The following is a 15944-nucleotide window of genomic DNA, read 5'->3' on the forward strand; positions in this document are numbered from 1 at the left end:
TAGAAGTTTGGTGTGCTGTGTGAAAATTTGGTCAGATATGAATAACTAAGTTTGGTCAGTGTATAGGCAAGGAATCATGTGTCTGAGTTATTGCTGATATGAAAGTTTCTTTTATTGGTAGAAGTAATTTCTGCTTTCTCTCAAATGCAGTAGTGTACTCAATTGGGGTAGTGTGTTTCTGAGCTTTGGAAGCATATAATGTAAACAGTCATTGAGGGTATTGTAACTGGATTCAGATTTTTTTTTCTAATTTTAATAATATAAAATAAAAAGTATAAGGTCACACAGATCCTTATATATTTTATGTATATAAAAATGGTTCCTTTTTTTAATGGTGCTGAACCCAGGGCCTTACACTTGCTAAGTATTTTGTAAGAACTTTATGAAAGTATAATAGCCACTACTTTTAGTCCCATAATATTTATCATTTTCATTCTAGTGATTACTTTGCCTTTGTTGCTTCACGTTATTAAATTATATGTGTAACGAACTTTTAAAGCACTTACTAAGTGCCAACCACTGCTCTAAGCACTTTGCATATTTTAACTCATTTAACGCAACAACATTTAAGGAAACAGGGTAAAGTAGCATATCTAGGTTTACATTGCTAATACACAGCTGGGCTCTGTTTGACTTCAGAATCTTTGTTTCTAACAATCTTCTCTATGATGCCTTATTATTTAGTAAAGTAATGATATTGTTTTAAATTATTTTTCTAGTATTGTTGAGAATTATGAACTTCACTTTCATTTTTTATTGTTATAAAAATTTTTTTAGTTTTCAAGGGACCTTTATTTATTTAGATGAGGTGCTGAGAATCAAACCCAGTGCCTGATACATGCTAGGCAAGCACTCTACCACTGAGCCCCTTCACTTTCATTTTAAAAGTAAAAGTTATCATTGTTTTATTTCCTGTTTTATCCCACCAAAAATGAAAATCATCAGTGCTTACAATCTTTTCTGAATAAGAAACTGAAATTTGTAAAGTTGTATTCTGCTTTTTCTTTGCTGGATCAGTGTCAATTGGTTTTTACCTCATTGCTAAATGTAAAATATATACTTCCTTTTGACTTTGCAGTTTTTAATCCTTTATGCTCCTCCACACACGCACACATACATGCTATTTATTCTATATTATTTATCCTAATATTTAGGTTTTAGTGGTTGACTGAGTTTCTTTGTATTAACATTTAGATACAGGGATTGACTGGGTCACTGGCTTTTTGGCCAGTAAGAACAATAAAAAGTAAGCAATGGTTAATACACACACGGGAGGGGAAAAGGGGCGTAACCACTTAGCCAAATCCATGTTTTATTTTTTTGAGACCCCATCTTGCTAAGTTGCTTAGGCCCTCCCTAAGTTGCTGAGGCTGGCTTTTAACTTGCAGTTCTCCTGCCTCAATCTCCTGAGTCGCTGGGATTACAGGTGTGTGCCACCATGCCCGGCTATTATTATATTTTAATACTGAAAAAGTAAGGACAACCTCAGAATGAAAGATTATCTTTTAAGTCAAATAATTTGTACTTCATAAAAATGTTAACATACTATCTTTTCTTCAACTTCCTTGTTTTTACACCTGAGATAAGGCATTTCCTTCAGCTTGGATAGGATAGATCACTAGGATAGCAGTGCCTACTGTGTGTGTATTGAACTTGAGAAATGTTAAGTTTTTTGATGGGTGTGGGATGGGAGGCAATGGGAGAGTAGGAAGAGAGGAACTGTGGGCTGCTTTTAGTAGCACCATTTTCTCTATTAATGGGGCAGTTGTGAGTTTGGGAAGGAAGTTGGTATAAACAAATCTCAGGTGTAAAATGCTTTCTCAAAAACACATTAAATGTTTAGGAAAATGTTTATCTTTCTAATGATGTCATACAAACATTTAAAAACAATGCCTGTGCAATGGTTTAGTAACATTAAACATTATACAAATTGAATAATAAAAAAAGGCTGAGAAGTAAGGTGGCAGCTTGGGAGGCCAAGGTAGGAGGAGCACCAAATTCAAAGCCAGTCAGTCAGCAACTTAGCAGGATTAAAAAAAAAAAAAAAAGACTGTAATGTATCTCAGTGGTTGAATGCTCCTGAATCCCACAAAGAAAACAAACTAATTGTTGGTCACAGTTGTCCAAATTCTTTCTTTGAAAATTGGAGTAGCTTTGTCCTTGCTGCACTGTCACTTGCTGGCTTTTTCATTTCTTACCCTGATGCTGTGCATGGCCATACCTGGTCTGCTGTACTTCCTGGACTTCACAGCTGAATGGCCACATCATTACTTGTAAACTCAAGGGAGCATTTGTTGCCTGTCTAAATAATGGAAGACTTCTAATTTATATTTTTAGTTATTAATTATGTAAATATTTTCACAATTTCTCTTATTATGTCTGTATTAATGCCATGCTATCCAGTTACTTAGCCTCACAGTGCCTCAATTTCTCATCTTTAAAATGGTCTTAATAATAGTAACTACCTCCCAGGATTGTTTGGAGAATTAAATGAATGAGTGTGTATGTATAATATTGTGTGCATGTATGAAATGCTTAATGCTATCATGTAGGTGCTAAATATTGTGGATCTTTAGTGTCATTGAGTATATCTACATAAGGCTATCTGAATGAACTGAATGGAAGTTGTACATTTTTTAAAAAAATATTTTACTTTTTAGTTTTAGTTGGACATAATACCTTTATTTATTTATTTTTTATGTGGTGCAGAGGATCGAATCAGGGTCTTGCATGTGTTAGGCCAGCGCTCTACAGCTGAGCTACAACCCCAACCCTGTGCTTCTAATTTGTAATCAGTGTTCTTTTAATTTTGTCTTTCATAAATTCTCATGCATTGATATTGCTACTTCAAATATATTTGTAGAATTGGGATTATTGTATTACAGGTTATGGATAATTTAGATTTTGATATTTACAATCAAACTGCCTTATAGAAAGGTAATTTATACTATAGCTTTTAGTACAGGAGAGGACTCATTTGCCCATAACCTTGTTACCAGTTGGTATTTTAAATCATTATTTTTGGTCAGTGTGGCAGCAAAGACTGATAAAATTCTTTTATTCTTATTTCTTTAATACCTAAACTTAAGTTTTGGGGATGTTCACTTTTTTTCCCTACTGATTTTCAAGAGTTATTCATATATTGGAAATTTTTAAAAAGTCTTTGCTTATTATATATTATAAATATTTTTAACTTTATTTTAAAATTTCTCTTATACTTTTTAAAATCCTTATGAATAGCTACTACACTTTATTATGGTTTTTGGTGTGGGGATAATGTTGGAAAGATTTCTCTATCCCAAGATTCTAAAACTTAACACTTGATCGATACCACTGCAATTGGGAAAATTTTTAGTTTCATGTTTTTACATGTAAATCTTTGACCCATCTGGAAATATTTGTGTGTGTGTGTGTGTGTGTGTGTGTGTACAAACAGGTTGTAGAGATCCAAATTTATTCATTTCAAATTGTGAAAAAAGCATTGTTTATTGAAAAGTTTGTATTTTTACCACAGAATTGAAACACTAATTTTATTTTAAATGCTCAAATCTTCTTGGGTCTATTTTTGGAATTTTGGTGTTATTCCATTGAGCTGTCTCTTTACCAGCAGTAACAATTTCCTTTAGCTTTAAATGCATTATCATATCTGGGTAGAGCCAGACTTTACTCATTCTTTCTAATTTTTTTGGGGGGGGGCTGTTCTATATTTATTCTCCTGATTTCTGATAGTCTTTCTGGTTCTCTTTGGTTTTCCAAGTAGAAAATAGCTGTAAACATTGCTGGTTGATTACCCCTTCCTTTCTAGTATTTATACCTTTTATTTTGTTTGCTTATATAATTTTTTTGGTTTACCACTTTCAGAATAGTTTTAATTAATAGTGATGGCAGCCAGGCCTCTTGTTTTGTGCCTGATTTTAATGGTAGGAAATGTTGTTTACTGTTATAAAATGCCTCTTTTGCCTTCTCTTGATAGAACATTTTTTTTGTCTTGCTATCATGGCAAATTAATAGTTTTTTAGTTTCAAATTCTTATATTCTGTAGTAAACCATGTTTGTAATATATTTTCTAATAAGGATTTTTACTTGTTATTACTTTCTTGTGGATGATTGTAGCCATATTTGTAAGTATAATAGCCATGCATTTTACCTATGTGTTCTGTCAGGTTTAGAGTTAGTATTATACTAATTTCATCAAAGAACAGGGAAACTTTCTTTTTGCTGTGCTCTGAAACAATTTAAAGAATATGAATTGAAATTATTAGCCTATTTGACTAAAGCAGTTTCTTAGCTTTTTCTTTAGTTATTGTAATTTTCATTCCTTGGATCAATTTCAGTAATTCAGATTTTTCTAGCAAAATAATTCATGTCATCTAGATTTGTTTAGTACAGTTTAATAAATATTGGGGTTATTTCTTTGTGTGTGATTCTTGGTATTTTGATTATTCCTTACAATTTTGTTTCTTGGCAGAAATAAAACTGAATTCAGTTCTTCTTTGTCATCTTTTGCCACTCCACCTAAGCTTCCAGTGGTTGCAAATATGGGATTTTTGTATAGTTTACATATTGCTAGGGGATTAGTAGACCAGTAAATTCCATAGCAATTATACATGGCTCTATTAATTTCAGAACAGAATCTTATCCAGTTTTCTAAATAATAATTTTGTAATAGGATCTGTTAGGATTGGCAAGATTCTATCCTTGATAGTGAATCAAACTGGATAAAGATAGACTGTCCCTTGTAGTTTCATTTGTACAGATTTCTACAAAATGAAATTTAGGGTTGACCTATAGAACTGTGAAGCTTTTATTTTTTTTTTTCCCATACCAGGGATTGAACCTAGGGATGCTTTACCATTGAGCTACATCCCCAAGTCTTCTTATTTTTTTATTCTGAGAGTTTCACTCTTTTCTTAGGGCCCTCCTTAGTTGCTGAGGCTGCCTTTGAACTTGCCATTCTCTTGCCCCAGCGGGATCAGTCTCTGGGATTACAGGTATGCACCACCAAACCTAGTCTGTGAAGCCTTTTGAAATTGCAAACAGAGTATGTGGTTAGCCAGGATATGTGGACAGAAAAATTTTCTGAAAACAATTAGAAATGCTGGATATTAAGAAATAACATGACAGAAATGGCCAAACAAAATCTGTGAAAGCAGGAATTCAGAACAGTAAGCAGCATATAAAAACATTTTTCCCTCAAGGGCAGTTTTCCTTTGGATGTGAAGGTCTCACATGGCTTAGGAGATACAACTTAAAGCCCATTTTGGCCCAAAGAGAGAAGTCTAATAGGAAATTCATATAACACTGGAACTCTCAAGAATTTATGCTCTTGCCCACAGGAGACTGCACCAACAGTTGCTTAGAACCTGAAAAAAATATTATTCATTCCTAAGTAGTTATAACCACAGGCCTTCCTTTCCTGGATTTCCACAAATTGTCAAAGCTTGAATTTAAAGCGGTAGTAGTTGCCTGGCAGAAGGAAATCAAAATCCTGAGATTAAAAAGTTTTTATCATGGGCCACAGGAAATTCCTACAAATAACTTTCTAAAGACTTAGCTCATGATAAAATATATCCAGTTGCACAAGGAAAAAAGGAACCATAATTAAGAAGCAGCAGAAATACTATTAGAAATAGATCCTCAAAACTTCAGATATTGTCATTATCACATTATAAAACAACTATGTTTAAAAAGATGAAAAATATCTTTAAGGAAGAAGCAACCTAATACATTTGAAAAGACCTGAATACTTCTACAAATGAAAAATAAAACTTAATAATTGAAATGAAAAAAACTTGGTGTGGTTAAAAGCTTTAAAAAACAAGTAAGACTTAATAAACTAAATACAGGAGAGAAGACAATATCACAGTCAAGGGAATGGGCCAAAGTAAGAGGTTAAGATATGTAAACTCATGCTGGAGTTGTGGCTCAGTGGTAGAGCACTTGCCTAGCATATGTGAGGTACTGGGTTCAATTCGAAGCAACACATTAAAAATAATAAAGGCATGTGTCCATCTACAACTAAAAAAAATTGCAAATGTCTATTTTTTTAAAAAAATGTGTCCTCTTTCATAGAAAACATAATTTGAGAATTTAACAATACTTCATCAGTTTTTCAAGAGCAGAAGGGCAAAATAGTAGGAAAGGTGGAGGCAGTGTTTGAAGAGATAATTGAGAATTTTTCAGAGCTGATGAAAATAGAAGAATGTAAATTTGAGAAACTTAAAGACTTGTAAGCAGAATAGCTTAAAGTAAATACAGACACTTCTTAGTAAAATGGAGAACACCAGAAGCAAAGACGGTGTTAAAAAGTTGTGGGAGAGCAACAGATTATGCTCAGAGTAGCTGAGCAGCTACACTGACAGCTGACTGCTGAAGATTAGAAATGAAAACCATAAAACAGTGGAGTTATATTGCTGTGAAAAAATTTGCCAACCTAGAATTCTATACACAACAAAAATGCCTATCAGGATTGATTGAAATAAGATTGGTTGCAGACAGAAGTGTAAAATAATATTCTCTGTAAAGAAAACACTTATATTAGAGTCATTATAAATCATTTATTATAAATAAAAACAAGAGAGTATAACTAAGCAGTTTTGAGTGTCACATAATTTTGTTCTTGGAAAATTGTTGTTTTTTTTTTGCATGAATCCAGGGCTGTGTGCATGCTAAGTAAATGCTCTACCACTGAGCCTCATCCTTAGTTGTGAATTTACTCTTGGTGAACAGATTGTTTGACAGTGCTTTTTGCAAATATATTACTCAACTTTTGGATTTTTGGTCAGCTTACAGATATATATATATATATATATATATATATATATATATATATATATATATATATATATATATATATATATATATATGGTACCAGAGATTGAATCCAAGGGCACTTAATCACTGAGCTACATCCCCAGCCCGTTTTTATTTTTTGAGACAGGGTCTCACATAGTTGCTTAGGGCTTTGCTAAGTTGCTGAGGCTGGCTTTGAACTCTTGATCCTCTTGCCCTTACCTCTTGAGATGCTAGGATTATAGGCGTGTGCCACCACAGCTGGCCTGTTCACAAATCTTTTGTGGTGAATAATTAATATCATTAAATCTTGCTATGTCAATGATGTAATTATTTATATTCATCTTTGAAATATTAAAAGTCAAACCAAGAAGAACTTTTTAAACATCATGCCCTAGTATTTGCATTCCTAGAAATGAATTTATTATTCCAAGTACCGAACACTTTGGGGGAAATAATAGTTGGTAATATGTTGTTAACCTATGAACAAGGTTTGTATAAGGGAGAGCATAAAATAGTGGGAAGAGCAAACACATGTTAAAGTTAGGTGGACCTGGACTGGTCTTGAGCAAATGTCTATCTCCTTTCTCATACTTAGTTTTCTCATTAGTAAAATGGTAAATCTACCTTTCAGGTATATCATAGGGAGGAGGGGACATAGTTATGTTTATAAAAGCACTGCATATAGTCTTTGACTCTTAGGTTCCTAGTATATGGCAGCTTAAAAATTTTTCCTGAGTAAAATAGAATTTAATCTGCCAAGAATTTGAAATTGTTTATTATACAACTTACATAAAATATTGTTAATATATACTTATAACATATAATTATATAAATATAAATAAACTATATAGCATATAAATATAACATTTATATGATATATAATTACAAAATATATAATTTATATAAAATATATTTTATATAATTGATATTTTTTAACTATTGAAGAATTAAGAATACTGAATAATGATACATTTTTATTTGAAGGCAAGCTAATGTCAGAATGTGACTTTACCTGTTGATTTGGAGATTAGTTTTGGGTAAAGTAGGCTGCCCACAGTTTGGGCAGCTTCCCATTCTTCATGGTGTATAAGAGAGGCAGTTGCTAAGAAGGCAAGAAGCAATCAGTGACTTAACATTTTTATGTGTGTGTGTGTGTGTGTGTGTGTTTATATGTTTATATGTTAAAATCATTGCCAAGTGCAATGTGTACACATTTTTGAGGTTTAAGTCATGACAGTTGTCAAGTTGAATTTTTTAGGAATTTCATCCAAAAGTGGTTATTAAATATGTATTTAAAGGTTTATACTTTAGTTTCAGAAGCTAAATTCTTTAATCTTCAATAATTTAGAGAAATAGTCATCAGATCACTTCAATGAATTGGGCACTATGTGAATTGATAATACTAATTTCTGTAAAATGTTTTATAGACCTTTTTCTTGTTTATAGTGAAGATATAAAATTAGAAGGTTTATGGTGTGAAATTATTTGTATATTTTGCACATTATTTTCTAGTTTTTCTTCACTCAATACCTATACATTTTCTCATAGTGAGTGATAACTTGTGGAAGCTATAGCTGGTTACATTTTAAAACTGCATTCTAAAAACATAGTAAAATTATAAAAATAATGAAGACAATTCAGAGGTTATTTTTGGAAGATGTCATGTTTGGAATGTTGGTTCACAGAAATGTTATTGTAGCTTTTGAGTTTTTCAGGTTACAGAGACATTAAAATAAGGGGGTCCTTTCTTTCAGGAAGTTCTTATATCTTCAGTCAAATATTTTGGAAGTGATTTGGATAAAAATAGTGACAGCTTTGTCTAAGCACACATACATAAATGCTTCCTATTAAACATCTTAAATGTTTCTAATTCTCTTTATACATTTATGAAGCAGAAATTGAGCAGCAGCAAATTTTTGTACTATTATATCATGTGATATTAGTATTCATACAGTGCTGCTTTTGATCTTGGAGGTAATCCCTTGTAATCACAAAATTTAAAGAACATTAAGATTATACTTTCTAAATTGATATATTTTGCATTAGTAAAAATATCCAGGATTAGAAAAGACACTTAAAGGTATTGTAGGTTTTTTCTTGTTAACATTTGGCTTTGTATTTCATATTTTGAGCTTTGGTTGTTTATATACCACAGGCTGGTAATTTCATTTTAACTCATGTGCTATGTGTAACATTAGAGGTTTAATTTGAATGAACCTCTCTTTTATCTTTTATGTCCTCTAATCTTTTATATTTTGAAATGGTATTTTTCATCTTGTATGGAATCTCTAGGTATCAAAGTGAGTCCTCATAGGAGTAGAAATTACTGTTGTCAAGTAAAGATTATTCATCTATCTCTTGCATGCTCTAGTTTGACTTTTTTTGGAAAAGAAACAATTTTTAGGTGAAATTGTATCTCCACAGTCTGTAAATTATTATAAAAACTTATAGGTTAAACAAAAGAAATCTAGATTTCTTTCCAGTTCAGGTAGTAATCCATTTTAAAATGTAACACTAAATAGACTTTTCTAATTAGTCATGATTATGTAGTTAAAATAATGATGCTAGTGGTTTTACTAGGTTACTTTTATGATACTTTGCTGAGAAAATATTCCACTTTTGACATAAGAAATAAGATGCTAGTTTTTCAGTGGGAAAAGCAAAGTATTCTCTCAGTGGCTTAGTGATGTAATTGACAGGGTAGAAGTCAGTAGAAAGTTTTTATATGAAACTATTGTCTTGAGTAATAATTATCCTTCATAAATCACTTAATGTAAGAAATTTAGGAATTATTGCCAAATTGAGATAATTAGTGAAATTTTAAAACAAATTGATTTTTAAAATTTTAGTATTTGAATATATCAATAAATTATTGTCAGTATTATAATGACTTTGTGGTTATTTGAGAAAAATCTAAACTGTTCATTTGTTCTAAATATATGGAGTGAAATGAAAAGGACAGGTGAATAATTATAGCAGAATTTGACAGTCCTGTCTATTGGGGTTCATTTTTCTATTTTCACTTATTTTGTGTATGTTTACAAAATAGTATAAAATCAATGAGAAGTTATTAGGGATAGAGGAGGAGCATTGGAAGATTTATTAATTAGTACAATTTCTGTTTAAGATGATATAAATTCTGAGTAGAGATAATGGTAATGATGGTACATTGTAAATATACTTAATGCCACTGAATTATACAAAAAATGATTAAATGGTACATTTTCTGCATGTTTAAAACAATAAAAAAGCAAAAAATAATTCACTAATTCCCCAAAACTATAATTTCAGGGAATACCTTTGATGACATGGTAATGGGTAGGAGGAGAAAAAAAGGAGGAGGAAGAACAGGCTAGATGTTACAAGCTTGTGGCTCCTATCGGGAACCATTGAGATTTTTAGGGGCTTGGGAGAGTTGATAAACTAGCTGTTCACATGTTTGGAGAGCACCTTTCCTCCCACCCGCCTCTCCTTATTAACTTTTTCCTCCTCCAATTTCATGTCATGTTAATGCTCATGTCATGTTAATACTCCTTTTGAGTGGTTAGGTTCTAGAGCAGTGTTTTTCTAATTGTAGGCCAGTGATTTATGAATAGTTTAGTGGGTTGCTATTAGAATTTTTAAAAAGTTAGAAAATGTAAAGTGCTTTGTGCCTAGTAATTGTGGTATTTATAGAAAACTTGTTTTATATTACAACCCCATTCGCATGTATATGTGTATGGGGTTGTAATATAAAATTTTATTCTTTAGAGTTGGGCATTGATTTGAGTAATAGTGTGGAGGATATTGGTGGCCATATAATGTCCAGAAAGCATATATCAAAATTGCACAAAGAGATTTAGACAATGATTCAGCATTTCATCCTGTTTTCACACATGAGACAACTAAGAGCAGCACCTGACCTAGAAGATCTGATGAGTTCATTCTATCAACATATGATTTACAAAGTGAAGGGAGTAGGTAGGATGAGGGGTTGGATATGCCGATCTCATATTTGAGTAACAGTATTCATGAACATATGTATTTACTTAGAAATTGTTGGAGGTAGGTCCTTAATCATATCTGTTTATTTGCAGATGCTGAACGTAGTAGATGCTGTAAAGCTCTTTATACAAGTATTTGCTAAAAATGTGTGAACATTTGATGATATTAAAGATTACTTAAAATGTTAGCCTAGGGACTGTCTTGTTGCTTTAACTTTTTTTAAAAAATGAATTTACTGATTCAAAAATCATCTTCAAGGCATATCATTACAGAGAAAGCAAGGTATAGTAAGTAGTAGAATATAATCTAGGGGTTGGGGTTGTGGCTCAGTGGTAGAGTACTCACCTAGCATGTGTGAGGTACTAGGTATAATCCTCAGCACCACATAAATAATAAACAAAATATAGGTATTATGTCCATTTACAACTAAAAAAGAAATTCTTAAAAAAATGTAGATCCAGATACTACTGAACTAAATTGTGAGTTTAATGTTTTCTGATTAGGTAGCTTGGAAAGATTTTGTAATCTTTTTGGGGTTTGTTTTCTCATTGTAAAATTGTCTCTTAGGGTTTTGAGTAAAATGGTTTATGTAAGTTTCTAGAATTTTAGGCTTACTTGTTATTAATGTCAGGCCCATCTTTCTTTATATCTCTTATTCTTCCAAAGTCTGTAATCTTAAATTGATTTTTTTGCTTTAGTTTGGAGATCACTGGGAAAATATATATATATACACACACACACACACACACATGTACATATACATACATATATATTTGTAGAGATCAATAATATATGTTCAGAGATTAAGAAATATTATAAAATAAAAACAAAAAATAGTATTCTTTCCTCTAGGTGTGTTTCATTTCCTGAAATTTGTTTGGGCAGTAAGTAAAATTTTATCAGTTTTGCTCTTCTAAAGGAATTTCATATAATGAATACACGAAAGGGAAGAGTTGAGAAGCCCTATAATAAGTAGCTGTTAACATTTCTTTACAAATTGTGCATTTATTCCTTATGTTCAAGGTGATTCCTTTCAACTTTACTACTTTATAATCTTAAAATATGAAATATGTTTGGATAAACATAGATGTTTTTAACTGATTAGTTGGATTTGTCCTAAAAAAAAAAAAAGACTGAGTTTTGTGGATTTGAATGATAATTCACTGACAGGCGGTCTTTAACATTTTTTCCCCTCCGAACAGATGTCTTGGCCTGCAGTGACTCCAAATTCCATAATCCTTCCAATTTCCCCCTCTACTAAATAAGTTTCAAAAAAGTGACATTTTTATTATAAGTGATTGACTTAATTCAGGCAAATATTGCAATTGACTAGACTTCATCCCAATAAGGATTACTTCGGTATGAATAAAATGTTAGATTCTTTATTTTTATTCTTAAGAATTTAATGCATGATGTTCTCTCCCTCTGTGTCTGTATTCTGAATAATGTTTTTGTGTAATAAGCTTTCTTCAGTTGAAACTTTTTATGCTGTACTTTTTATGTTGAAGTGTTACATTTTTGATATATTCTTTTTAAAATGGCATATGAAACCAGTCAAGACTCATATAGGAAATAGTGACCACAGTAGGTCCTTCAGCATCTAGTAAAGCTAACCAGAACTAGTTCCGTAGATAATGGAATTGCTTAGGAGCCAAATGGAGAACTGTGATATAACCTAGAAAATAACTACAGAAGAAAGCCTCCAGTGTCTCAAACCGAGAGGGAAGATGAAAATAGGTGGTGTTTCCAGACTATAAAAACAAGACTGTGTGGGGAAACCAGAACTTAATGGTTGCATGATGGGAGCTGGGCCATCAGAGGGGAACTGGAGTTATAGAGGACATAGCTTCTGTCAGGGATGTTACAGGAAGTAGAGAGAAAGGGAGAAAATTTGACTTCTCGTCTTTCAGTTACCCATCAGTGCTTCTCCACTGGTCAGATCCTTCTGGACAAATCTTTGCCAGATCCCAGGATTTCTTGGGAAATACATTTGTATATTATACAGAGCAGCAGGGTAATTTTGGGGAATGGATCCGAAATGAGTTTAGTTGACCAGCTCAACAACTACATTGCTAGTGTGTAATATTCATCAATATGCCTATGTGTCTTTGCAGCACTAGCTCCTAAAAAGATTTTGGGAGCAGGGACAACTAAAAGTTTTAAGCAATGTAATACCTTAAAAAGTATTAAGATTAGCATTTCAGTTAGAGATAGGCACATGTTTTGTAGGAACTCAAGGGAGCTGCAGTTGGCCCAGTTTTTGTCATTTGTGGAACACTTTTAGCAGGTCATAAAAGTTGAGCCAAGTTTTGAAAGATTGATCAGACCTGGTAAAGAAGGGACATTGCTGGGAGAAGGTATAACAAGGACACAAAGCCTCAAAGAGTTTAAAGCATATGTATAAAACTTGGATTGAATAGCTGTTGCTGGAGCATTGAGTTTGTGGCATCCAAGACCATAAAACAATTTTGGAAAGCCAGGCAGAGACAAGGTTAGTTTTATTCTTAAGTTGACAGGAAGCTACTTGAAAAGGTAGGAATGTGTTGATTTATTCTAGCTGAACATAGCCATGGTATAGAAGATAAGTTGAGGAGTATGCTGTACTGCAGGTGAGAACTATGAAGAGGTTATTCTAGTAGTTTAGGTAGTAGAGATGTGATGGACATGAACACTCAAAGTTTTCTTCATTTTATGTCTTTATTCTTTTTTATTGAAGTGTTTCCCAGTGCCATGCTCCTCAGCTGGTGTCCCACTTTGATATGCCCTTTTATGTTACTTGAACATTCAGTGTATTTAAATAATACAAATAAAAAGTGGGAGAGTGCTATTTTGTTTTCAGATTGCACTTCCCTCCTTGGATATTTTGATACTCTTTGAAAAATCCTTGCTTATGGGACTAGAAATGGGAGTGAGTCATAGACCTGCTCTCTGGAATCAATAATAGGAATTGCTAATCATGACCTAGTGATTATCTAGAGTGTTGGAAGGGTTCTTTGCTCTCCTGAATCCTGGTAACTATTATGTCATTGAAGTATGATGAGATGTAGTAATTTTATAGGAACTTGAAAAAAAATTTCCTGTATTCCCTCATGTACCTTTTGATATTGAAGAGGGACAGATTTGCAGTGTGACATTTAAGTTTAGTAAATATCTTTTAAAATACCAAAATCCTGCATTTGAATAAGATCCACTTTACAAATTGATTTTAATGTATATTCACTAATTTATTCTGATAATACATGTGAGATAAGTGTTAAAGTGTTATTTTCTTTTTTCTTAACACATTCAAGTCCAGGTTGTCTTACTGAAACTCCATAGTGAGATTTCTACAATATTATATATAAGCAAGACAGAATTTTTGTCCTCACGAGTCTGTGATCTAATAGAGATTGACAGTATTAAGTCATAATACAAAGAAGCCTAAGAAGTTAAATAAGAAATATAAATGCTGTACTGAGGGAATTCAGAGGAATAAATTTATTATATGCTGTTTATTTTCTTTTCCACATAACACCTTCAAAATTGGCAAATATCTTAAAATTCATTGGCATCTTATATTTGAGGAAAGTTAGTTTGAAAAATAACAAGAGCCTATAGGTCCTGGAGGGTGGATGACAAAGTTTGTTAAGTGGGTAAAGTCTTAAGAAAAACTGTCCAGATGTGAAAGACATGACATTCTAAAAGAATTGAGAGATTGACTTATAGGGCTCAAGGATAACTTAAGAGTTGACATTAGGTATGTGAGTTGAATCCATTTCATGGGAGACTTTGAAGATCAGGCTGTAGAGAGGTGGAATTTTATTCTGTAGTGAAGGGGAAGCTATTTATTGATTTGAAATTTTATTTATAATGTAGTCATTTACACCTATAAAAAATTCTTCTGCCTAGATGCTTTTCAGTAGATGAATGCTTAAAAAAAAGAAATGTGGCATATATACACAATGGAATTTTACTCAGCAATAAAAGAGAATAAAACCATGGTATTTGCAGGTAAATGGATTGCGTTGGAGAAGATAATCCTAAGTGAAGTTAGCCAATTCGCAAACAAATGCCGAATGTTTTCTCTGATATAAGGAGGCTGATTCTTAGTGGGGTAGGGAGGGAGCTGGGAGGAAGAGGAACTCCAGCTAGGGCAGGGGGGTGGGAGGGAAAGGGAGGGGCAGGGGATTAGCAAGGATGATGGAATGTGCTAGACATCATTATCCAAAGTTCATGTATGAAGACACGAATTGGTGTCAACCCACTTTATATACAACCAGAGATATGAAAAGTTGTGCTATATATGTGTAATAAGAATTGTAATGCATTCCGCTGTCATTTATTTTAAAAAATCAATAAAATTCTTCTGAATAATGCTTTCACTGCATCTGATAAGTTTTGTTGTTTTCTATTTTTTTTTAACTCATTGGTTATCTAAGACTAGTATTTAATTTTTACCTGTTTGTGCTTTATTTCTTTGTAGTTATAAGAAATGCCTATGATTTTGGACTTTTTTTAAAAAATATTGAGACTTGATTTTTGGTTAGTCTTTTCTAGAATAGTCTTTCTGGAAAATGATCTGTGTGCATCTGCGACAAATGTATATTTTTCTGTAACATGGCGTGGTGTTCTATATATGTTAGATCTAGTTTGTATTGTTTTTCAAGTCTTTTTTTCTTACTGTTTTTTCATGATATTCAGTCTATTATTCTAAGTGGGCATGTTAATGTATTATGAAGTAACTACAGATACTTTGAGACAGGGTTTCACTGTGTTGCCTAGTCTTGTCCCCAATTTGTGGGGCAAAAGTGTTCCTCCTATCTTAGCCTCCCAAGTACTTGGCACTATAGTTGTATGCCTCCATACTTGGCTTCGCTATTGATACTTGAAATCATACTTGCTCCATTTTGTTATTTGTTTTCTCTGAGTTATGCCTTTTTTGTTCCTTGTTTTTTCCCATTACTATTTTCATACTTGATTTTTGTAGTGAATCATTTTTATTCCCTTTCATTTCCTTTTGTGTAAGTTTTAATATATACAAAATATTTTCTTTGTGGTTACCATAAAGATGACTATTAATATCCTAAATTTACAACAGCCAATTTCAAATTGATACCATCCTAACTGTAGAGGTAGATAAATCTTTGTACTTGTGTATCTCCATCCTCTCCCTCTTTTTTTTGTTC

The 15944-nt window shown here is 32.4% G+C and overlaps 1 long non-coding RNA gene across 2 annotated transcripts in view; it reads left to right on the forward strand.

Annotated features, from left to right (window-relative positions):
* LOC144366828 (uncharacterized) overlaps positions 1–15944 on the forward strand; it is a 229543-nt gene that overhangs the window by 1808 nt on the left and 211791 nt on the right. The gene's annotated exons all lie outside the window — the stretch shown is intronic.

Source organism: Ictidomys tridecemlineatus, chromosome 9, assembly GCF_052094955.1.
Source record: "Ictidomys tridecemlineatus isolate mIctTri1 chromosome 9, mIctTri1.hap1, whole genome shotgun sequence".
In the NCBI taxonomy this organism is placed as follows: Eukaryota; Metazoa; Chordata; class Mammalia; order Rodentia; family Sciuridae; genus Ictidomys; species Ictidomys tridecemlineatus.